Source organism: Littorina saxatilis, linkage group LG1 (genome assembly GCF_037325665.1).
Source record: "Littorina saxatilis isolate snail1 linkage group LG1, US_GU_Lsax_2.0, whole genome shotgun sequence".
Lineage (NCBI taxonomy): Eukaryota > Metazoa > Mollusca > Gastropoda > Littorinimorpha > Littorinidae > Littorina > Littorina saxatilis.
The window spans coordinates 22,212,606-22,237,605 of record NC_090245.1 but is presented as its reverse complement, the minus strand read 5'-3'; the positions used below and the strand labels follow the sequence as shown (position 1 = coordinate 22,237,605).

At 39.7% G+C, this 25,000-nt stretch overlaps 1 protein-coding gene across 2 annotated transcripts in view; it reads left to right on the top strand.

Moving 5' to 3' along the window:
• Positions 1 to 25,000, top strand: part of LOC138964636 (uncharacterized) — a 546,641-nt gene that overhangs the window by 3,444 nt on the left and 518,197 nt on the right. For both annotated transcript variants that reach the window (XM_070336652.1, XM_070336646.1), the window contains exon 1: positions 1 to 3,220. This exon is cut by the window's left edge and continues 3,444 nt beyond it. The gene's annotated coding sequence lies outside the window, so the exon portion shown is untranslated. The remainder of the gene's footprint in view (positions 3,221 to 25,000) is intronic.

Below are 25,000 nucleotides of genomic sequence, written 5' to 3'. Positions count from 1 at the left end.
AGAGAGGAAACTCAACAGTAAACACAAACTATATACCTCTTGTTACCTGTTAAAAAATATCTCTACCGAGACAAAAGTTGGAAACAAAATGCCGACTTTCCCATGGACCATACAATGACTAGCTCCAAACGTGGGGAAAATGTATGTCTTTTTATGGCCGAAATCACCCTTGCTGTCGCTGCGACAAGTAAACCTACTTTTAACGAATGGCATACTTCGGTGCGAGAGAACGAGAGAAAGAAAAGGGGGAAATTACGAAGAGAAAATGAAAGAAGCGAGTCTTGTTTTTCTGTCTTTCATTACTTGTCCATCGCTGTCGGCCTTCCCATTGTTGTGTTGTTCAAAACACTGTGTGACAGCGGTTGGAGGTATGGGGTGTTGTTTACGAGAAAATGCCCAACTAGGTGGGACCCAAGGCTTGGTCGGATTGGTTGAAATTGAGATTTGTGGGAGATTTCAACCAATCCGAGCCAATGCTTGGTTTCAACCCACTTGAGCACTCTGTCGTGCACACCACCCCTAGTCAATTTGGAATTTACAGTCAGGGAATTTCTGACACATAATAGTCCCTCTGATGGGATTCTTCTTTCTGTGGTGTGTATGTGTTTTAACAGTTTTCTGTGTAGTATTGGCAATGAATGTCAGACGTACCAGCGTCTGTGTGTAAAAGAGTTGTCTTTTTTTTATTTTTTATTTTATTTTATATTGATGCAGTATGCCGTGTTGACGAATATGCTGGATACCACGCATGTGTGTAGTTTTGAGAGAAAGAATGAGTTTGTGAGTTAAAAAGAAAGCGTGAGCGAGCGAGTGGACGTAAAGAGAGAGAGAGAGCTCAAATCACAATGATTTGCTATTGCTGTGATCTGTCAGAAGAAGAAAAAAAAACAGATGAGAAGTATAACATGCCCTACAAATGTAAACAAGCGACGAAATTTACACAGGTTTGCGTTCATGCTTTGTGTAAGGTAACAATATTTTTGTCAGTGTTATGAAATTACCTGGTATTTTGAAGAGTAAAACATGAAATGTCTGTCTGCTGAATTCCCTCCTACCTAACAAATAGTTTATTCAGAGATGGTCGCGTTGTAGCTTCAAACACAGTTTTGTTAATTTAGTTTTGATGGTTATGGTATCAACAATATTACTGCCCACTGAGCAGTGAATCTATTGGCCCATCTCTCGAAAGTGTTTTATTACAGCTACACAATAGTGCGCAGCTTCGGGTACGAGTTAATATTTTACGAAGACAATGTTAGTATCTTTTCCCCCCCCGGTGTTTTTGTTTTTCAAAGCAAATATTCTAAAAGAGCGATCAAACTTAAAGATCACCTCTTCTCCGAGTAAACTGCTTACTTTGACCATCACAAATCTGTCCAGGGTTTTACATAGGATAAGAGCCTGCTTTCCTCTTGGCCAAATCCCAGCTACCATTACCAATATAAATATAATTATATAGCCTGGTTGCTTTCTGGTCAGAGTGGAAGCTGTTGTCGAATTAATTTCGTAACTGGCACCTATGTCATTTTGTGAAAGTGATTCAGCTCCCCCAGAAAGAAAAAAACCCACCTGTGCACGGACAGTAGCCAGGTTGATGATGCCAACTGCAGTTTCCCATGGGAAGGGTGCTCTTATTTCCCTAGGGAAGGGTGCTCTTTTCATGTGTAAAAGCCTGGACACCGGAAAGAAGGTGCTGTGAACACTCCCGCACAGATTTCACTCCTGTTTTTCTGTTGTTCTTCTCGGGTGGAACTTTCCTCCATGCCAATCAACCAAGACAACCAAGGCAGTAGAATTCCATAGAACCAGCGTAACTTGCCTAAAACGTACAGCATCTTGACGTGGGTAAAAAATAAAAAAAAACCACTACGAAACAAAATGAGAATCAACAGGAGGATGAGCGCCGATTCTGAGGCGAATAATAAGCGATAGACTAGACATAGAATCCGCTCACTTTCCCTTATCGTCCATCTTACGAATACGAATACGAATACGAATACTTTATTATCTCATACAGAGAAATTTCTAAACATTTGTTGAGCTTCTTTTGTGTTAAGAGTTGTGACAAAGATTCAGAGTGTGAAATATGACGTCATTGTGACGCTGTGAGATGTGTGTGTGTGTGTGTGTGTATGTGTGTTGGTGGGCATGTGCTTTTGCGCATGTATGTTTGCGTATGTGTACGTACGTACGCACGTGCGTACGAGACCTTTGACTTTATCGTGGAGAGGAGAAGCTGTGTCTTTGTAAACATTTTAATGTGAAAAAGTCCAGACATAGTATCATGTCTCGACTGACAACTTACTGTGATGATGCTGCCCCCCATTTTTTTCCTCGTGTCATGCATACGGAGGTGTACAATATGTGAAAGACAAAAAATTGAAGTAAAAAGAAAGAGAGGACAGATTCAGCTGAACATTTACTCTTGTAGAAAACAAATTGTCAGCTTTTTTGTGTCTTTTATTTTGTCATGATTTCTGTGCGTGTACATTTTGTTTTCCGTGCAGTTGTTTGCTTGTTTGATTTTTGTTTTTAAAGTATATGTGCGTGTGTGTGATTTTTACAAATCTTTCTCGACGACTGCAGATGAAAAGTCTGTCATGCGTGCGTGCAAGTAGAGACGAGCGGAAAGACCAGTAACTGACACAGTGTTCGGATTCTCAGTGTTAAAACAAAAATGGCATGTGGTGTGTGTGTGCGTGCGTGCGTGCGCGTGTGTGTATGTGTGTGTGTTGAAATGAGAGGGAATACGTCTGGGTCAGCAGACCGTGTGAGCTGTACTAACGTGCAAGGAACTATACATTAATTATGCTGATTTTTACAACAGAGCATGTTAGTGTCGATGGACCCCCCGGGGTTAGGGGGAAGAATTTACCCGATGCTCCACAGCATGTCGTAAGAGGTGACTAACGGATTCTGTTTCTCCTTTTACCCTTGTTAAGTGTTTCTTGTATAGAATATAGTCAATTTTTGTACAGATTTTAGTCAAGCAGTATGTAAGAAATGTTAAGTCCTTTGTACTGGAAACTTGCATTCTCCCAGTAAGGTAATATATTGTACTACGTTGCAAGCCCCTGGAGCAATTTTTTGATTAGTGCTTTTGTGAACAAGAAACAATTGACAAGTGGCTCTATCCCATCTCCCCCCATTCCCCGTCGCGATATAACCTCTAATGGTTGAAAACGACGTTAAACACCAAATAAAGAAAGAAAGAAAGAAAGTGTCGATGGGGAAAATGTGTTGAGGCTTACCTAGAAAATCAAAGTTTTTTTGTCTTCATTGATATTTTGAGCGTTGTTAAAACGTACCTCGGAACAATGAGTAATACGAACTGAGTACGAGTTTTTGTTTTTAAATAGCAACACAAGAGTTATGCATAGGCCACAACATTTTAAACTTAAAGCTGATTTATATAAACATATTTATATAAATGAACTGATGTTTTGTTTTTGTAATTCAATATTGTTCAGTGTCATTGAAAGAAGTTTGAATCCTCTCTGAGTCTTTTTTTATATTTAGTCAAGTTTTGACTAAATATTTTAACATCGAGGGGGAATCGAAACGAGGGTCGTGGTGTATGTGTGTGCGTGCGTGCGTGTAGAGCGATTCAGACCAAACTACTGGACCGATCTTTATGAAATTTGACATGAGAGTTCCTGGGTATGATATCCCCGAACGTTTTTTTCATTTTTTTGATAAATGTCTTTGATGACGTCATATCCGGCTTTTCGTGAAAGTTGAGGCGGCACTGTCACGCCCTCATTTTTCAACCAAATTGGTTGAAATTTTGGTCAAGTAATCTTCGACGAAGCCCGGACTTCGGTATTGCATTTCAGCTTGGTGGCTTAAAAATTAATTAATGACTTTGGTCATTAAAAATCTGAAAATTGTAAACAAAAATAAAAATTTATAAAACGATCCAAATTTACGTTTATCTTATTCTCCATCATTTGCTGATTCCAAAAACATATAAATATGTTATATTCGGATTAAAAACAAGCTCTGAAAATTAAATATATAAAAATTATTATCAAAATTAAATTGTCCAAATCAATTTAAAAACACTTTCATCTTATTCCTTGTCGGTTCCTGATTCCAAAAACATATAGATATGATATGTTTGGATTAAAAACACGCTCAGAAAGTTAAAACAAAGAGAGGTACAGAAAAGCGTGCTATCCTTCTTAGCGCAACTACTACCCCGCTCTTCTTGTCAATTTCACTGCCTTTGCCATGAGCGGTGGACTGACGATGCTACGAGTATACGGTCTTGCTGAAAAATGGCATTGCGTTCAGTTTCATTCTGTGAGTTCGACAGCTACTTGACTAAATATTGTATTTTTGCCTTACGCGACTTGTTTTTAATTGTGAGATCTTGCATTTCTGTTTTAGTGTTTCAAAATTAGGTTAGATCGGCAGTGAACGCTAGTGTAGGTTTACAATGCTTGACATTCAGCTTAAAGCTTCTTCTTTTTTTCCAAGTGTAAAGATTGTTATTTTAGATCACTCTCGAAGGTGAGTTTTCCTGCGGGTATTTTGTAAGTGATCTAAAACGTGAACTTTTTTTTAAAAAGAAGGAAAAGGAGACACGACGAAAGATGAAAATAAAAGAACTCTGAAAGTCAGCAAGTGCAATCTTCTGTCAAAAGGTAAAATCATAGACATGTTGAGAAATATGTGTGCTTATTTTTTTTTTTTTGAGGGGGGGGGGGGGGGTTGCTTTTTTTTTCATTTTTTTTTTTCATGTGTCTGTCGAGACTTAGCTCATAAGTATGAACAAGGTTTCTTTGATGAAAATCCCAAGACTAAAACAAAACTAAAAAACAGCCGAATCAAAATCTTTGCTGATTACCTGGAGAAAAGTCATTCAAACACAGCTGTTGATCCACAAAGAAGAAACGCTGTCATTGTCACCAGAACAATGGAAAGAAGAAGAAAAACATAGCGCATAAGCCAGACACGGGGCTTCCCGACATGCAGAAATCACGATTGTGGTTATCAATGGTGCGAGCTTTATTCTGTATCAAGAGACAATTACTTCCAGGAGAGATGACTCATTTGTGAAGTTTGGTGAAAGTGAAACTAGATAACGACCGAGATGCACGTGTTTGTGTGTGTGTCTGTGTACGAGTCTGTGTGTATGTGTCTGTGTTTGTGTGTTTAAGCTCGAAGCGGAGAAAGGGAAAACTTGTGGTTTGTGTCACGAAAGAGTTGTCTTTCGTGTTTATAGAAAAAAAGGACAAAATATTGTGTTCATATCGGTATCACTGATAAGGTGGTTATAACAACAACCTGTTATTGTGTGTGTCTGACTGGCTTTTGTTTTTTGATAATTATTATTCCGTGTGTGTGTGTGTGTGTGTGTGTGTGTGTCAGAGCGCGAGAGAGAGAGAGAGAGTGCTTCGCCAAATATGGCATGTGGTGTATGCAGACTATTCACTTTTGGTGGATTGTGTGAGTCACTTTTGCTAATCGAGAAGAGATTTGAGGGGTGGGGGAGAGAAAAGTAGTGACCTGTGACTCTGGGGAGTGATAAACCCCCTTGAATAGTAAGTAGGACTTTTGGGAGTGACAAATATGTACAACAAGGGAGCGAGTGGGAGAGCGCGAGAGAGACAGAGATGTACTTTATCAACATGACATTTGTATATTTTATAATATAGTGGATTTATGATTATATGTGCCCCCATGTGAGAGCTGTGACCGTTGTGTTTTCAAAAAAAGAGTGCTTGTATCAGATCTTGTTGCCAAATAGGTATTTTTCATTGTTCTTTTTTGCTACATCGTGCTTTACAAATCATGTTATTCCTTGTCTCTTTTTTGTTTCTGCTTTTCTTTTTGTTTGATGTTTTTTTCCGTTTTCTTTCATTTTGTGGTTCCATGTCCACATGCTGTAAAATTGTTTCAAAAGACATTTAGTCATTTTGTTAGTAAAAAGCAGGACATTTCTTGACCAAGTAAAACAACATCCAGATGTATGCTGCCCAGGACTTCCTCTATATTTAGTGTATCCGATGTAGAACGTTCCCCCCCGCGGGTTAGGGGGAAGAATTTACCCGATGCTCCCCAGCATGTCGTAAGAGGCGACTAAGGGATTCTGTTTTTCCTTTTACCCTTGTTAAGTGTTTCTTGTATAGAATATAGTCAATGTTTGTAAAGATTTTAGTCAAGCAGTATGTAAGAAATGTTAAGTCCTTTGTACTGGAAACTTGCATTCTCCCAGTAAGGTCATATATTGTACTACGTTGCAAGCCCCTGGAGCAATTTTTTGATTAGTGCTTTTGTGAACAAGAAACAATTAACAAGTGGCTCTATCCCATCTCCCCCCTTTCCCCGTCGCGATATAACCTTCGTGGTTGAAAACGACGTTAAACACCAAATAAAGAAATGTAGAACGTTGGTGAACACCGTATTGAAAGATTAGTCGGAAGGGTTTTATTATCTTCTTACTCACAATTGCCTGTACCTTTTCTGGTGACTACAAAAACATAAAATGCTTGTTTTAATGAAGGTGTAGGGTCTTCATTTTCTTTTCTTGGGGCCTACATTGAAACGACGGGAACCTTCAGGAACGCGAGCCGGTTAGACTGTTAAGGTGGGGTGGGGTGGGGTGGGGGTGAATAATGGAGTAGATGACACATTTCTTCCTCCTCTGATCATGTTGACGTTGCGTACCATCCACTCTCTCTCTCTCTCTCTTTTTAAACTTTTTAACTTTTTAATTTTTAATTTTTCAATTTTATCATCGTGTGTCTATGCGTCCCAAGGACAGATTGTAAGAAAAGGCGTAGCCTTAAATCTTAATCCTTGTTAAATAAAGTTCAATTCAATTCTCTCTTCCCCCCCCCCCCCCCCAGATTGTAACAGTATAGGTGGGGGGGGGGGGGGGGGCGAGAATGATGGAAACAAATGAAGAAAGCAACGATACATATATAGAAAGAAAACGGGTCCACCTGTGTGGAGGTGTAAGACCGTATCAATTTTCCTCTTTAATTAATTAGGGGTGGAGGCAGGTGTCAAATAACGCGGGGGTGGGGGGGGGGTGTCTAAATTTGTATGAGATAAAAGGAGTGGGGAGGGTATGTCACTGGAATGCAGCATCTGGTGTTGTCTTTGCTTGATGTTAGAAACACTGGACAGAGTTGTCAAACTTGCACTGGTTTATACTCTTTGCATATTAGACAAAAACTAAAACAAAAAGCCATGCAAAGTCCCGAAGAGAATATAGGAGTGTTAGCGTATACCCAGGCCTGATTTCAAAGGATTTCATAAGGCAAATCAAGATTTATTTTCTGTACTTTTTTTTCTACTTCGCTCTCTCTGTCTTTCTCGCAATGTAAAGCCTCTTTCTGTAGGAATAAAGAACAAAATGGCAGAAAAATGCTTGTGACGTCACGCAGTCATCGTGTTGGTGTATTTCTTGTGTGTGTGCGTGTGTGTGTGTGTGTGTGTGTGTGTGTGTGTTTTACAGACATTTGGCCGAGTTACTGGATTCACTGCTCGAGATTGACCCAGCGCCCTACACTCAAGGTTTACTCACATAACAAACTAAAAAGCTTTTAAAACAAAATGGTATAAGCTTTTCTTAATATGTATTGACATGAACGTAGTGTGTGATACGGTCTACCAATAATGGAAAATCTACACCGCTTACACTTAAAACACCGCTAATAATAATAATAGTAATGAACACCTTAATCTCCCCTTCTCGCTAGAGCTCAAGGCGATGTACAAAAGCAAAACGGACACACTCACACACTCACAAACACACACAACCACACACACACACACAATCACACACACACCTACACTCCAAAAACACACACTCACAAACACACACACACACACACACACACACACACACACACACCTACTACACTCACACCTACACACACGACACCTACACTCACACATGAAGACCAAAGAATAAGAGCTGCCCAGAAGAGAATCGATACGTACGATATGTATTGCTTACACACTAAGTTTTGTTGGATTTAAAAATATTCACCGATATTTCACCCGCGAGCCTAAGTTAACTGGGGCAAAACGAGAAAAATACGACGATCATGTGGGAAGAAACAGGGTAATGGACTAATATATTTTAATTACAAGTTGTGTATTGTATTGATACGTATACACACTCACACACGCACACCACAACCACCACCAGGTACCACACTCGTCTCGATTCCCGGTCAAAGTAAAAACATTTAGTAAAAAAACAAAAAAGAGGTAGGCCTATTTTTAGAGCACAGTTTTGTCTATCTAAATAGAAAATGGTTACTGAGTGCAAGAGAGGAATTCAATACATTACGATATTGTTCTGTTCTGACGAAGGATGCCACAAATGGCACCTGGTTTTAAAAGAAATGTGTACGTCGATTACGTGCGAAGGAGCTTTTCCTAGCCAACCCTTTTTAACACCGTCTTAATGATTTATGTTCATTTTTGTGATTGTATTTCGCTTTGGCGAATAATATAAATTAAATGATCATGTTGAGAGATGGATTTTTTCCACAACTGGTTAAAAAATTTGCATTTTTACAAATTTTGTAGCGTGTCGAAGTGACACGTTCGCCTCCAATCACGACTCGCTTGACCCTACTACCCTGTATAACATAGTTTATGAAAAGGTAAAAAAAACAACAAAAGGATTGAATAATATGCACTAATCGTACAGCCAGTAAAATATCCTCCACGAATCTGTTTTTCTTTTTGATTTACCTTATCTGGTTGATATTTTACGACAATTTGAAAATGACGAAAAATCACATGCAACAATGGGCGCGAATGAGTTGCCTTTCTTTTGCCGCGTACTGTACGACTACGTACATGGCTTGATGTGTGATGCAAGTTTTACACGAGTTATTATATTTTTTTATTATTTAAACATCGAGTGTAAACATGGTATCACACACCAAGCCATGTGGTATTCTGCACGTGCATGCCTTCTACCACAAACTTCCAGACAGCTCCGTCGCTTTACATCGACTGACTTCGGTCTTCTTGAACTGTGAAAGTGAAATATCTGGCGTCACTAGTTAAAGAAAGTTCAAAAAGACACCACAACAGGTGTGTTTTTTATATTTAAAAAAACAGTCCCCCCCCCCCCCCCCCTATTTTGTTGTTGGTGTTGTTGTTGCTTTCTCTTTGTGTGGTTGTTTGTTCGGCGTTGTTTGTGAAATTAATTTCAAATGTGCTTTTTGTGCACTAAACGTCCTTGCTGAGTATAGCAAGCAGTAAATAAGAAATAAACAATGTCCAAAATCTGTTCACATCCAGGTGCACGGAGCCCCCAGGGTTTTCAGTCATGACGTCACCCGTGCTCGTCGAAGAGATGTGGTCGACATACACACGACGTGCAGATCCTGGCAAACGTGTGACGTAAAAGATGCAATTGATGACGTTACACGTACACGTTCTGAAAAGAAAAAAAAACACAATTTCTGCAGTCGTTGTTCCTGTCGATGGATTCTTTGCTGTGTTGTTTTCTTGGTCAAAATTCAACCGGGGCTACGGTTGCTTTAAGGTATCATCCTTGTCATATAAGCAAGCATGTCCACAACGATAGGGGAAGGTTGCCTTAAATGACCAATTTTTGTTTCTTGCTGATAACTAGCTTGTTTTCTTGCAAAGAAGTTTCCTTTTGTGTTTGGTAGACCTTCTCTCTCAGGTTGACCTTGGGCCTAATTAGAGTGAATTAGCTTTGAAAGACATTCAGCAAAAATTGAATACAGAACAATTCACAAATGTGAATCGGCGCCTAATATGGACCAATGCAGAGGCCTTCACTAATCTCTGTAAAAAGCCCCCTATACTTCAAAATAACATTATACAAGTTAGTGTGCAAGTCACACTAATTTAGATATGCTTTCGATTTATCTGTTTCGGGTTGGTGAGAACATTATTTTAAGCACAACAGGAAACCAAAGAAACTGATCAAAAACCCAGTGAAAATAAATTAAATTATCAACTTCCACGAAAAGAAGACTATTAATATTGTAATATTGTTTTGAAAGCTCGAGTGCTAGTTATGGGTTATTTTCAGCAAGCTTCTTAATGAATTAATGAAAATAGCCTTTAGCTTATATTTTCTTCGATTTGTTGAAGGTGGTCACACACGTACTTTGAGATTGTGCTGTTATTTTTTGTTTGCAGTAGAAACTCGGGGTCAACACTGCTAACATGTAACAAATACAGACTTAGCTGTCAGCAGTTTTTGTGTGCTAACAGTTTTAGGCGTCAAATTTAGAGTGAAAGCCAAAAGGGCAACAAAAAAAAGAAAAAGCCTAACGGTTTTGAGGTTTGTGTTTCTGCAACAGTTTTGACATGTGCAAGTTATCCAAAGAAGATGAATACAGCGAATGAAATTGTTTTAAGCGCTAGCGCCGTTAGTTTGTCAGAACAGGAAGTGGTCCATATTAGACAGCGGTCCATATTAGGCAGCGGTCCGTTTGCTGAATTAATTTCACACACATCAGTGTCTGACATTGTTTTTCACTAAATAATATATAGGCCTATATCCCATGACCTCCCTTCTTTGTCTCTGTTACTTCAGTATGGGTATATATGTTGTATTTTTATAGCTCAATAAATACATCATGGACTCAAAAAAATATATGATAGTGCAGATTCCGATTTGGGCGAAGAACTACTTTGCTCCCGACCTTTGACCTCGCGCCGAACAATGTGACACATTTGTATGAAGTTCCAAAATCGTATTGCACGGCTCAGAAAACCATATCAGTTGCACGCAAAAATGAATCTCAGAACTGATCTGATGTATGAGATGCAATAAGCAAACGTTTCTTTCATTATGAAAGCAATGCAGGTGGGAAAAAACGAACATTCAACTTACAAGATAACCAGATGCTAGCGAACCAAAACAAAAACACGAGTACCCTCCCCTTGCTTCGTTAGCAGACGACTTTTGAGAATCTGTCAGACCGTCCTTACCTGGCACGGTTGGGCTTCGCTATCATCAGCTGTTTCACGTGTTTTGCGAGCAAGTCTACTCTTTTGCCTGGCTCTGCAGTAAGTCCACATTGGCGATGAAGGTATCTAAGAACTTAACATGTGTGTATTTTTCCGTAATCCAGTCATATTCTTTCAAAATGCAATCAAGCGGCGGTGACAGACTTGGGTCCTGTTTTCATCGCATCAATACCAGTTTAGGTTCATGCAAACACACTCGCAAAACAGTTTATCATGTAGATACATTTCAAATAGGGAGCAAATGGTTAAATCTACATATGTGTTCCCTAAAATTTGCTTCTCTGTCAATAAGACTAATTGTATAATAATGCGTTCGAAAAAAACAACGTGGAATCGATTCTGAATCGAGTCGAGTAAGCCAAATGGGGGCCAAACCGGTTTCCCCGTTCCGCCGACCTGAAACGCAAAAGAATTGTGCGCTTCAACTAAATGGATTTCTATACGACTTCATTACTTTCTTGCAACTTATGAACCTTTACTTAACGCTTTTAAACGGTCTGAAAGTAGTGTTACCGCGTACTTATAGATGCACTCATTCGTTTTATTTTTTCAGCGACGGTCACTTAGTTTAAGGTTGCAAAAAGGCCATGTCTCGCTGAAAACACTGTTTCACACTCCACAGATCGCAAAAGTGCCGCTAGTAGTCTACACTTTGTGTTTGATGGTAGAATGGGATATACAGATTACAACACTCGTGGTTTTTTATATGGCTTGTATTTCAGTCAAGACCCAGCGGGAATATCAATCGAGAGCCACTCGCCAAAGGCTCGTGTCTCCCGATGATATTCATCCGCTGGGTCTTGACTGAAATACAAGCCATATAAAAAACCACTCGTGTTGTAACCTATACATATATTGCGATAAAATTTCCTCCTCTATTTTTGTCTTTGCATGATCGAGCCTTCGTCTCGTCTCGTTTACTCAGTCTAAAACACACACCCATTCACACACTCACACACACACACACACACCACACACACACACACACACAAACACACGCGCGCACGCGCACACACACACACACGCACACACACACACACACACACTCATAAACAACTCGCTAGCCAGTGCAATGTTGTGAATAGTGTATAGTTCAAGCCTCGCAGACGGCAGAGTACGCGAAATGAATGAAGTGAAGGGCGCAGTAGAGTGGTAGAGGGTCGCCGTGACACAGACAGCCCAGAGAGAGGGAGAGGGGGGGGGGGGGGGGGGCGAGTAGAAAAAGCGACTGAGAGAGAGTGAGTGAGAGAGAGAGAGAAGCTGAGAAGACCCAAGAAGGAGAAATGAAAGCGGAGAAGAGAAAAAGGGAGGAGAGGAGGAGACAGAGACTCGGAGAAAGAGAAACAGAAAGAAAGGAAGAAATAGAAAGAAAGAGAGAGGAGGAATGCAGAGAGAGAGAGAGTCAGAGAGAAATAGAGACTGAGAGAAATGAAGGAATAGAAAGAGAGAGAGGAGGAGGGCAGAGAGGAGAGAGAGAGAGAGGGGGGGAGGGAGAAAACGCGAGAGAGAGAAAGCGAGAGAGAGACCGAGAGGAGGAGGAGAGAGGGAATATAAAGCGAGAGAGAGAGAGAGAGGAGGAAGGCAGAGATGATAGACAGAGAGTGAAAGAGAGGGGGGAAGGAATAGAAAGAGAGAGAGAGAGAGGCGAGGGAGAGAGAGAGAGAGGGGGGGTGGGAGTGAGGGAGAGCAAACGAGAGAGAGAGAAAGAACGCGAGAGAGAGAGAGAGAGAGAGAGAGAGAGAGAGAGAGAGAGAGAGAGAGAGAGAGAGAGACTTAGACTTAGACTTAGAACATTTTATTCACATAATACCCAATATTGACGGACTGTGTGATGATATCTTCTGCTATGGTCTGTTGAGACAGTGATATCAAAATCGAGACCGGAGGTCGAGATTTTGATATCACTGTCGAAACAGACCAATAGCAGAAGATATCATCACACAGTCAGTCAATGTTAGATATATTGCTAATTATCTGGACATTTTGTATTTACTGTAAAGAAATTACAAAAGTATTTGTCTCAGGTTTGGCTGTTCCATATCCCTCCCTCTGATTATTATTTCTTTTTGTTCACTCTTTTCTTGTACTTTTCAGTATTTAATAATGTCTTTTCTTTCAAAAAGTCTTTAGTCACTTGCTCAACTAAATTCTGGGATCATTACATTTTCATATATATTTGTTTGTTTTTAAATTTAGGTGTTTTTGTTTTTGAAGTGGGGAAGCAATAATGAGGTCGTCGATATCAAAACTGATATCGACGGAAATGTCGTTGATATCACTTTTACAATGAGCTCAGTTTTGCCCAATTGACCAATGGAAATCCACGTAACATATGAAATAGCAATATAGGGTAGACATTTTAGGCCATAGGCTTAATCTTACAATGTGCCCTTTACATTCACACAAACACATATTCACGCGTGCGCCCGACTAGAATCATAGAAACATCAACATACAGTAATAATAAATGAGAAAAGTAATAGAAAATACATGAATGGAACATCAATAAAGCAATTACAGAATGGAACATTAATTACGCAATCACACTTGCGCACTCACACGCAGACGCACAAGGAGGAACACATATAGTACTAATAATAATATACACACAACTAAGTGCCATTCAACAAGCACACAGTGAGCCTACCAAGACAGGTAGATTTAGCATTATGTAGGCATGCAGCAGTCAATATTTCAGAGTAATAAAATAATTATAATTAACAAAGCTAGCTACAATACCGGCAGCGTAACTTATGAAGACCTCAGAGAAGAGAGAGAGAGAGAGAGAGAGAGAGAGAGAGAGAGAGAGAGAGAGAGAGAGACTGAGAGAGGAGGATAAGAAAGGAATATAAAAAGAGAGAGAGGGAGGGGGGGGGGAGAGAAAGCGAGAGAGAGAGAGAGGGGGAGAGAGAAAGCGAAAGAGAGAGAGAGGGAGAGAGGTGTAAGGCAGAGATGAGAGACAGAGAGTGAAAGCGAGGGAGAAAGGAAGAGAGAGAGAGGGGAGGGGCAGAGAGGAGAGAGAGAGAGGGGGGGTGAGAGAGAGAGAGAAAGCGAGAGAGAGAGGGGGAGAGAAAGATAGGAGGAGGGTAAGGAAGGAATATAAAGAGAGAGAGAGAGAGGGGGGGCAGAGAGGAGAGACTCAGACTCAGACTCAGACTCAGAACTTTATTACAAAAGGATAAAGGTTTTAGGCAAAGCCTATTCTTCCAACCTGTCCTTTATACAACACATAAAGACAGACGCACATTAAAAATATAAATTCAATCATATAAAATACAGAAATACATTGTATGGAATGCAACACAATGTGCATTTAAGGAATTACATAAGGAGAACTCAAAAATTACAACATTACATTGACATAGTTATACCTTTCATTTGGGAATAAAGTTGCTCCGATCAGCTACACATCCGTTAACACTAGTACAAAATGTTTAACATAATAACAATCGAACAAGACATTTCATTCACGAATGATGTGTGAACGTGACTGTCTCTTAAACATTTTCACTGAAGTTGCATTTCTTATCTGTTGGGGGAAGGAGTTCCAGAGAAACGCTCCCGAGAAGGCAAAGCTCGATTTGTAGAGGTCTATGCGAGGTATAGGAGGGATGATTTTTTGGGACCCATATCTTTTTGTGGCATGTTTGAAATGTGATTGCAAATACTTAGGACAGTCGTCATTTGGAATTTTATACATGAACACAGCCTTGTTTAACGTCAACTGATCTTTCAAGGGGAGGAAATTCAAGAGCTTTAGTTTTTCATCCGTGGACCTATTCAAATCATGCAGAATAAGTTTTGCAGCTCGGCGATGCAGGGAATTGAGTCTTTTTAAATGAACATCACTGCAGTTATCCTAAAGTGTCGATGCGAAGTTTATATGAGGCATTATGTGGGCGTAATAGAACATTTTGAGTGCTGCAGAATCTGCGTAATGCCTTAATTTTGATAACAGGTACAAATTTGTTGATACTAGTTTGCAAATATTACTCAAATGAGTTTGCCATTTCAACTCTTGATCAATGGTAACACCCAATAATCTATGTTCCCTAACTTGCTGCACTTGAGTTGAACCAACTGACAGTTGTAATTGTAAAGGACTTAATTGGTGTTTTTGTCTCGTGGTTATCACCATACTCTTTGTTTTAATCGGATGAATGATCATTGCATTAGAAACGCACCACTCAGTGATTTCATCCACACTTTTTTGAAGAGAAGAGTTGACGGATTCCAAAGATTTTTGACTGGTGTGAACAGAAGAGTCATCCGCGAAGAACTCACATCTAACTTTTTCATCGGACACATGAAGGGGTAAATCATTTATATAAATACAGAACAAGATAGGTCCTAATACAGACCCTTGAGGGACACCACTCCTGACAAACTCGTTTGACGAAGTTTTACAGTTAATGGATACATACTGTTTCCGTTTTGAAAGATACGATTCAAAAAAGGCACAGGCGGAGTCGTCTTTTAAATAGCACTTTAATTTTTGTAGTAGAAGTGAGTGATCTACTAGGTCAAAGGCTTTCTTAAAGTCCAAAAACAACGCTCCCGTTATTTCTGCTTTGTTTATTGCTGACAGCCAAGTCTCGCATAAAGAGCTTTAAAGGCGGTGTGGCAGGAATGCCGCTTAGAGCGGAATCCAGACTGAAAAGGATGAAACAGATTCATTTGTTCCATATATGCCAGTAGGTGTTTTTGCATGTGCTTTTCTAAGGGTTTAGATAGAACAGGTAAGAGGGAAATAGGTCTAAAGTTGTTTGGGTCTGTAAGATCCTTATTTTTTGGAAGTGGTAATACCTTTGCACACTTTAAAATAGAAGGGAACACGTTTTGTTGTATGCTTAGGTTATAAACATAAGTTAGGGAATCGACAATGTAAGGTAAAGCAAGTTTTAGCAACTTGACTGGAATCTTGTCTGGACCCATTGACCTCTTATTCGCCATTTGTTCTACCAGTTTTCCTACCTCGTGCACTGAGATTGGAGGAATAGAAAACGTGTCAGTTTGAGTCAACTTTTGTCCACAGAATGTTTTTAATTTTTCAAAAACAATCATCCGTATCAAGGGAATCATTCTGATTGAGACAAGATTTTAGGTTGTCTGCTAGCGAAATGAAGTGTTTGTTGAAATCATTTGGAGATATTTGTGAATGAGAATTGGTTGATCCCTTCCTATAGATTTATCAAGAATTTCATTCACTGCTCGCCAGATTGTAGCTGTATCCTTTTTTTCAGAAATCAGTTTATTAAAATATTCTGCCTTTGCTTGTCTCACTGTGTCCAAAACTTTATTTTTTTGCAGTTTATACTCTGTTTTCATGTTGCGCTCTTTAAAATAATCACGCATCGCCATAGCCTCGATAATGTCTGAGGTTAACCAAGGGGGGAGCTGGGGATGTTTCACTCTATGCTGACGTAGTGGTGCGTGTTTATCAATTATTGAACACAAAATATGGTGCAAAAATATTGCAAGCGCCCTCTGCGTCACTGCAATTGAATACGCTATAAAATGGGGTTTGGTTAAGGTCAAAGAAAAAGGCAGATTCATCAAAATACTTGAAACTTCTGTATTCGATTGTTGTGTGGCCTTTATGACGTGATTTTGGCAATCTAAGAGAGAGAGAGACAGACAGACAGAGAGAGAGACAGACAGAGACAGAGAAAGCGCGCGCAAGAGAGAGAGAGAGAGAGGGAGATAGAGAGAGGAGGAGGGTAAGGGAGGAATATAAAGAGAGAGAGAGAGAGAGAGAGAGAGAGAGAGAGAGAGAGAGAGAGAGGAGGAAGGCAGAGATGAGAGAGACAGAGAGTGAAAGAGAGGGAGGAAGAAATAGGAAGAGAGAGAGGGGAGGGCCAGCATTCAGGCTTGATGGTGAAGGGGGGGGGGGGGGGAGAGAGGGGGGAGACAAGAACTTCGCGGTTATAGCTGGCTGGGGGCGGGACAACCTGGTCCTTTGCATGTTGATGTGCCGCAGTGTCGTAAGCGACGCAACATGGCCGCGGCGGCTGTCTTTTTCTGTAGCACTGGCAGTCTGGAGTGAAAAGGAACGGGAGGGGGGGGGGGGGGGGGGGGAGGGGGAGGAGCTGCTGACACAGACAGAGTGCTGGAACGATTGTATAGTTAATGCCCAGGGATTTATTATGGGGGCCAGGAGGCCCCCATTTATACGGTTAGTTTCGAGGGTGACCATGGGCAGCGCCATTTTGTTGTGAAATACGTCATCAGTTTGTGTACACAGGAAGTTGTGACATCCGTCACCCTTTGGGAGGCGTGAAGGCAACATTGTTCATCAGTAGAAAGTTGTGAAATCCGTCACCCTATGGGAGGGGTGAAGGCAAAATTGTTCAACAAAAACGAAGGTATCATCATAGGTCTAAATGTGCAGGGTCAACCGCAACAAACTCAAATTATTCATACTACACTGCTTCTGAGTGACTTATATACCAACATTTTATTTCTTATTTTCAGCACAGGTATAGGAAAAATCATGAACCAAAATGTTATTTATTTTCTAATTTAACATTTGTGTTACAAATGTGACCATGGTCTTTCAAACATACAGTGACATTAAACATTGTTATGTTAAAAAAAAAAAAAAGCTTTTGTGCACAAATCAGAAAATACATTGTACATTTTACCTACAGGCCAAACAGTGTCTGTGGCAAAGGACCCAGCAAGTTGCACTGATCTATATTTTTAGATCAGTGGCAAGTTGTCAAGAACAGGTGCTTGCATTTGGATGTGTCCACTGATAGTAGGTTTGGTTGTGATCAATCAGAATAATGTGGGTATGATGACATGTAATTCACATATGCTGAAAATAGAGCTTAAACAATGACCACGAGTTGATTACTGGAAAATAAACCACGAGTGGGTATTTGCAGTCGCTTGGTAATTCACGAGTGTGCGGAGCACACGAGTGAACTACCAAGCGGCTGCAAATACCCACGAGTGGTTTATTTTCCAGTAATCAACGAGTTGTCATTGTTTAAGCTATTTATACAAAGAACAACACGGGTCGAACATGCAGTCATGCAGACGACATTTTGTAGGCAATTTCATTTCAGCCTAATCACTCAGACTGAGTGTCAAATGCGCGTCATTCAAATAGTCCCTATTGTTTTACTTTATTCTTAGTCTCCGACTCGTCGGCATTATACTTGTCTCGTCTGAATATCGGACCCTATTGCTACGATTAAAACACAATAGCGTTTATATAGCTATTCTGACATTACATTCTGTGTTAAAATCATGTTTTTGTCAGCAACAATGACCAGAATGGTCCATGTCGTTGACTGATTGCAGACGACGGTTCCCTTTCCGCATGAAGCCACGGAAATAACCGAACATTGAAAAACCCACGGACATGTATTACGGAGAAAACTCGGGATAACCGGATGTTTAGCATTACGTCAATATGCTAGGAATCATATGACGTCATGACGTATCATGCTTGCCTACGTAGATTGTATGCTCGAAAGTCTGACTTCTGTTGTGAATTCGCGAGGTGAAGACAGCGGTAAATCTGTAGATGATAAGAGAACAAGGATTGTCTCAGAAGAAACGACTAAATGTTTCAGACCGGTAACTTCATTTCAACATTGCACTATATAATGGACGTTCTATGTGACAGGAGAGTTTGCTGATTTTGTGTTAAACATTGGAGAGATCGTCTGCTAGAATCAGAGATAGGTCGCTTCAGATTGCAGCTTCTGGAAATTTGCAAGGTTTGTTGCCTGTTAAAGAACTGGATTTTACACGTAATGTATGTCATGTACAGTAAGCAACAACAAAAACACACACAAAGCAAATGGCATCGTCTGTCGACTAGTCACAAAAACAAACCTGGCGAGGTATGCGTGTACTTTATACACGTCAGCCATTGTTGTTACAGTTTTGAGTCAACGTTGTATTCTTCCGCAACAGGGTCCAATCGTCTGGGTTTCAAATGATGTCATGTTCTAAAAATAAATTCTAGTATTGATTATTTTTTAGCCCTCTTTATTCTTACTTCGAATAATCCACGTGTGATTTTGGTGTAATCATTATCAAAGTAGTTCGTTCTAATTTCTCACTTTTCTAAAAATAATCAACTAGATTTAATCCACCCCTCGGTTGCATTACAGGAGTTGTATAATGTAATATTATACATGATATAATATTATTATGGCTGTTGCCATGACCATGAACCCCAAGAAAGGTTTAATGTTATGTAAATCAAAATACCAAAATCAAGCACCTATTAATCTGGTCTACGGCGCGGGAAGATTGAGGCCTTCGTAAACGTTCAACGTTGGCCAATAATGATTTTAACAATGTTGTGTCGTTTTGTATTATGTTTTATTTTGTTGATCAATTGATAAATATGTCTTCCCAACATATCACAAATCAAACAGAAATAAAGTCTTAGAGAACTACAATTACACATTAACATGCTTCCTTTTGAAACTTCGAGGTCTTCATCGGGGATTGACGCCCGACAATTAGACTTTGGGAGGGCGTCAATCCACGATGAAGACCGAGAAGTTTCAAATGGAAGCGTGTTAATGTTATTGTAATTCAATCTGACGACGATCTCTTTCCTGCTTTCATGCGATGGTAAACAGACAGAATTGGTTCTGTTCTGTTCACACACTACTTTCAGTCCACCTACCTGCAAGGGTCAAGTCCCAAGAAATGTGTCTCTGTATTCCTATCGTATCACTCTCCTCCTGTTTTGTTTTCTTTCACATACATTTTCCCTTCTTTTTTGACGAGTTTCTGGACAGCAAACTCAAAACAAATTCTTTTCATCACAAAAGCGATCTTTGGAATTGACTGACGTAGTCCGAAAGAATTCATGCATCAACCTACGTCACGTATCCGACGTCATCACTTCGCATACCTTATGGTCTCGGTATTTCGCTGGTACCATATTTCCTACTTGTAAAATGACCCTTTAGCTAACCGAGACTAGTTGAGGCTGTATCAGTGCGCCTCGCCAGCAGGTTGTTAATGGATTTTTTAGCGAGTGACTATCGACAATTAGTGACCGGGAATTTTTAATGAGTTGGGGCATTCTGACCAATCACAGGATCTGTTTCATTAAAACGCAAACTCGATTGAATTACAATAATTATTGTTGCCGTCAAAACCTTGCAAGGCCTCAACCGTTCTCACGAGATCAGTTACATTTTTTTTCTCTCTCTCTCTCTCTCTCTCTCTCTCTCTCTCTCTCTCTCTCTCTCTCTCTCTCTCTCTCTCTCTCTCTCTCTCTCTCTCTCTCTCTCTCTCTCTGTCTGTATGTATGTCTTTGTATGTGTCTCCCTCTGAGTCTCTCCGCTTCTGTCTTTCTATGTCTGTCTATGTCTATGTGTGTGTTTGTGTCTCTCTCGCTCTCTCTCTCTCTCGCTCTCGCTTTCTCTCTCTCTCATCTGACTCTTGGCACACAGGTCAAAGCAGAGGTTAACTTGAGTGCACGTGTACCTAGCAGGAGGGGGGTGATTTCTTGAATTAGCTGAGGGCGGTGAACATGTGTCGTTGTTTGCCGTTGTCATGAGAACAGTTACTTTTGATTTGTTTCGTTTTTTCCTCCAAATTTTTGCATTTTCACAACAGGCTTTTCTGTTTCATCTCTCATACATGGTGTCAATTGGAAAAAAACCCGGAACAAAACAGAAGTAAATTATCTCGTGAGAACGGTAGTGCACTAGGTTTGGGAAAAAAACACGACAGTACCTTATCTCTTTCAACCCGTATAGGGCCCTTCAACATGTGACAGACTGACAAATGCACCGAACCCATTTGGTTCTTGGAGAGAATTTTTCCGTGAAAACCTTTTCAGTGCCTCAGGGTCAGCTCAGGGTCAGTGTCATAAGAGCCTACATGTATGGCCGGACGAAGCAACGGAAGGGATATAAGACCGTTTTCAGCGGATTTTCACACTGCTAAAACCTGACTTTCTTGCAGTTGCTTTGTCTGCAATGCCTTAGAACTCTACAAATAGTTAAGTTTTTCGCGTTTGTGTTGTCATTTGCAAGCAAACATCGTACATAGTAAAGTTAATCGACTTTGCTACAATTTGTAAAAACTAAGGCATTACCTGATACAAAAAAACAAAAAACAAAAATCCCATGCTGTTTTCAAATACAGCGTTTTGCTATTCACTTCAATATAATAGTAAATAACAATCAAGAAATAACGAAGTCTTTTAACCACAATTTCCCAGATATTTACACTTTTCATTTTGTTTCAATTCACACCACAAAACATACACTTCGCCTTTTGCTATTCAGTCTCAAGTCTAAATAATAATAGTATAAATCATAACTAATTTTCTTCACACCATCATAGACATAATGTTGCCTCACATGCTATTGCAACCTACTCCTATCTCTCGTCTCTCTTCCTGGGTACAATGGTACCTAAGACTTACATTCAAATGCTTACATTTCCATGCTACCGACATTGTCAAAATACCAATAATTATTCAAAACAAATGTTAACTACTACCTAACTTCATTTCAGACCCACACCCACTATTATACACACATTTCACATTTAAACCATTAGTCGGCCCCCTGTCGATATTTATCGACTAAGTTCCTTGTTTTAACAATTGCCGCACGGAAAAGACAAAAGTGACAGACACTGATTGAACCGAATGTCGCGTGAACACGCGCTCACACTATGGGACGGGCTGACAGACAGACGGGCACACTATCATCATCATCATCATCGTCGTTGTCGTCGTCGTCGTCATCATCGTCGTCGTCATCATCATCATCATCATTATCATCATCATCATCATCATCATCATCATCATCATCATCATCATCATCATCATCGTCGTCGTCGTCATCATTATTGTCGTCGTCGTCGTCATCATCATCATCATCATCATCATCATCATCATCATCATCATCATCATCATCATCATCATCATCATCATCATCTGCAGCAGCAGCAGCAGCAGCGTACGTAGTCGTCGTCGTCGTCGTCGTTCCTGTTTTGTTTCTTGTTTATATTGTGTCCCTTTTTCTTTCCCTGTGAGTCTGGCGTGTAGGCAACTGCAAGCTTAGCTGGGACAGCCATACTCAAGACTATAGCGCTCAGACACTAATAGTACGTCTCTTTTTTAGTGAAAATATACACATACACAAAAGTGAAAAAAAGAATATTGCAACAAACAACCAACCAACCAACAAACAAACAAACCAACACCGACCAGCCAACCTACCAACAAACAAGCAAACAAACCAACAACAAACAAACAACGATTAAATGAAATTTAAAAAAATTAACCAATCAACGAACCAACAAAATGAACAAACAGAATTAGGTTTAGACTGAAATAAAATGTTCTCCTGAATTAGAACCTGACGTTCCGACTAAACTTTTCACATACACTATCACAAAACAAAGAAACAAACGATTAGCATCAAAACAAAGATAGAACCCACTTAAATAAATAGCGAAATGTGTACATTAATAAGAAGAAAAGACAATAGTGAAAATGACTCTTTTACCCAAACAAATTATTCATGTTTCAAGCTCTCTGTATTAAGCTGATTAAATGCTTTTACATTTTATCTTAATATTTTGTTTATCTATTTTACTCTCTTTCAGACAGCATTAATTTCTTCCTTTTTATATTTAGTCAAGTTTTGTTGTTTGTTTAGATCGTTTCTCATTAAGTTCTTGTTATTCAGCACTTACCTGTTCGCTTTTTTGGTTAGTATTCTCTATTTCGGTTTATCTGTGTCTTTGTAAGTGTTTTGACTTTAGTCTTGTCTGTTCTCTAGATCTTTTTTCCTTCAGATATACTCTTTAGTTTTAAAACCACAAGCAAAACAACGAAACAAACAAACAAACAAAAGGGGATATTTTCGGACAAACTTTCTTTGCACGGTTAGTTTTGTGGCACGTGTTCAGAGCCCGCGTTTTTGCACACTTGTGTATTCACATTAAATGTCAAAAAAAAACCCACATACATCAGACAACCTTGGTGAACCGAAATTAATCGCCACTAAAATAACACCTTCCCACGCTTTCGCACAATTGTATCCATTTTGTTCCGTCACCACATAATCGCACTCGTTCCAAAGAGCGAGCACAGCAGACAGTGAAGGTCTGAGTTTCTTCTTCTTCTTCTGCGTTCGATATTTATGGCCGTTAGGTCTGAGTTTAATATCGACGAAACATAACAACATAGCTCACAGATGAAACCATCACCTTCCCCCTTTCATCTTGAGTTTTGTGGCACAAGTGCAAGAAGCATTTCTCTCTATGTAGGCTATATATACACAGCTGTTATATAGTTCATAGATAAACACATTCAAATTGATTGTAAACAACGATGAAAACAACAAAACAGCCTCGCGAAAGAAAACAAAACCTACATTATTGTTCGACCCTCATTCTAATGCAACAGGTCTTCACCACCACCATTACCGCCACCACCGCAAAAGCAACAACAGCAACAACAATACTATAGCAACAACTGCCAGCAATAGCAACCACAAAAACAACAACAACAATCGCTAACCAGAGATAATAGAGTGACGTAGTGAAGTGGGGTGCACGGATTGTAAATTCAACTCACTGACCGAGAGAGTTGACTTTGTAAATCGCGCACCCCACTTCACTACGTCACTCTATTATCCCTGGTTAGCGCTCTAAAAGCGTGGAGGATATCACTATCAAACTTTGCCTGTTAGTGTTATTCGTGATTTCCTTCACAAGCAACCACACAATTACACAACAATAATGAAGGGGGGGGGGGGGGGGGGGTAGCAAGAACCAACCCGCCAAACAAGAAAAGGATCATGACCAGTTGAACTACATTAAAACAGACATGCATACCTAAACATGTATGTTTTTTTTAACTAAAAATACATCCATAAAATTGCAATGACACTGAATGGTATGCTATCAATGTCCATCGAGACAAAATTATGTGCCTCTTTTGGATTCTATAGATCGAGTAAACACATTCCTACGTACTATTATTCCACACAAAAAACACAAACAAACACAGAAATACACAAACAATACTTACTTAAAAAAAATATATATATATACGTTTATTGCAATCTCATGTGCGTCATATGTGTCAAATTACGTTGGTTAAGGTCAGATGACATATATAGCCAGTATTCATGACACTAAAGGGTTCCTTTTACCAGGCGTCTATCAACATCAGGATCGGTGAGTAAACGTGAACATTTTAAGCAAAGTAGGTAAAGGTTGTATCTAATTCGTGCCACAAACATTGTTGCCTACAGAAATGATTGTTGTTTGGGTCACGTGTTCCGCCTCTTTGTTTGTTAAGTTCGCTCAGTTGTTTTGATGTGTTTTTTGCTTGTTTTTGCTTTTCTGTCGTCTAACAATTTTCATTTCTTCTCTCTCGTTTGTTTGTAGTTTAATTGTTTGTTATTGAGTAATAACTTCGTTTCAAGTATTTTAATCCAAGAGATGCAGAAATGTTTGTTAGACTATACCTCGTACACGATTAAATAAGTGTTGTCAAAATAGAGACTGTAGGAATTAAAGAAAGAAGGAAATGACAGGAGAAAGATATAAAGAAACGGTCGCAATGGCTTGTGGATAAGGCGCCGGTGTGACGTTTTCATCTTTCGCCGTGGTGATATTTCGCTTCTCGGCCTCGTTGATCTGGTATAAACTCTACACTGAACAAAAAAACATCTTTCGCCGTGTTTATATTTCGCTTCTCGGCCTCGTTGATCTGGTATAAACTCTACACTGAACAAAAAAACATCTTTCGCCGTGTTGATATTTCGCTTCTTGGCCTCGTTGATCTGGTATAAACTCTACACTGAACAAAAAAACATCTTTCGCCGTGTAAGTTGATATTTCGCTTCTCGGCCTCGTTGATCTAGAATAAACTCTACACTGAACAAAAAACCACCCTTCGATAGTACTGATGAGCGACATTCATGGGGCCAAATTTGTCCAACCAATTATTTTTATTTAACTTAGAAATTTGATTCATCCTAAA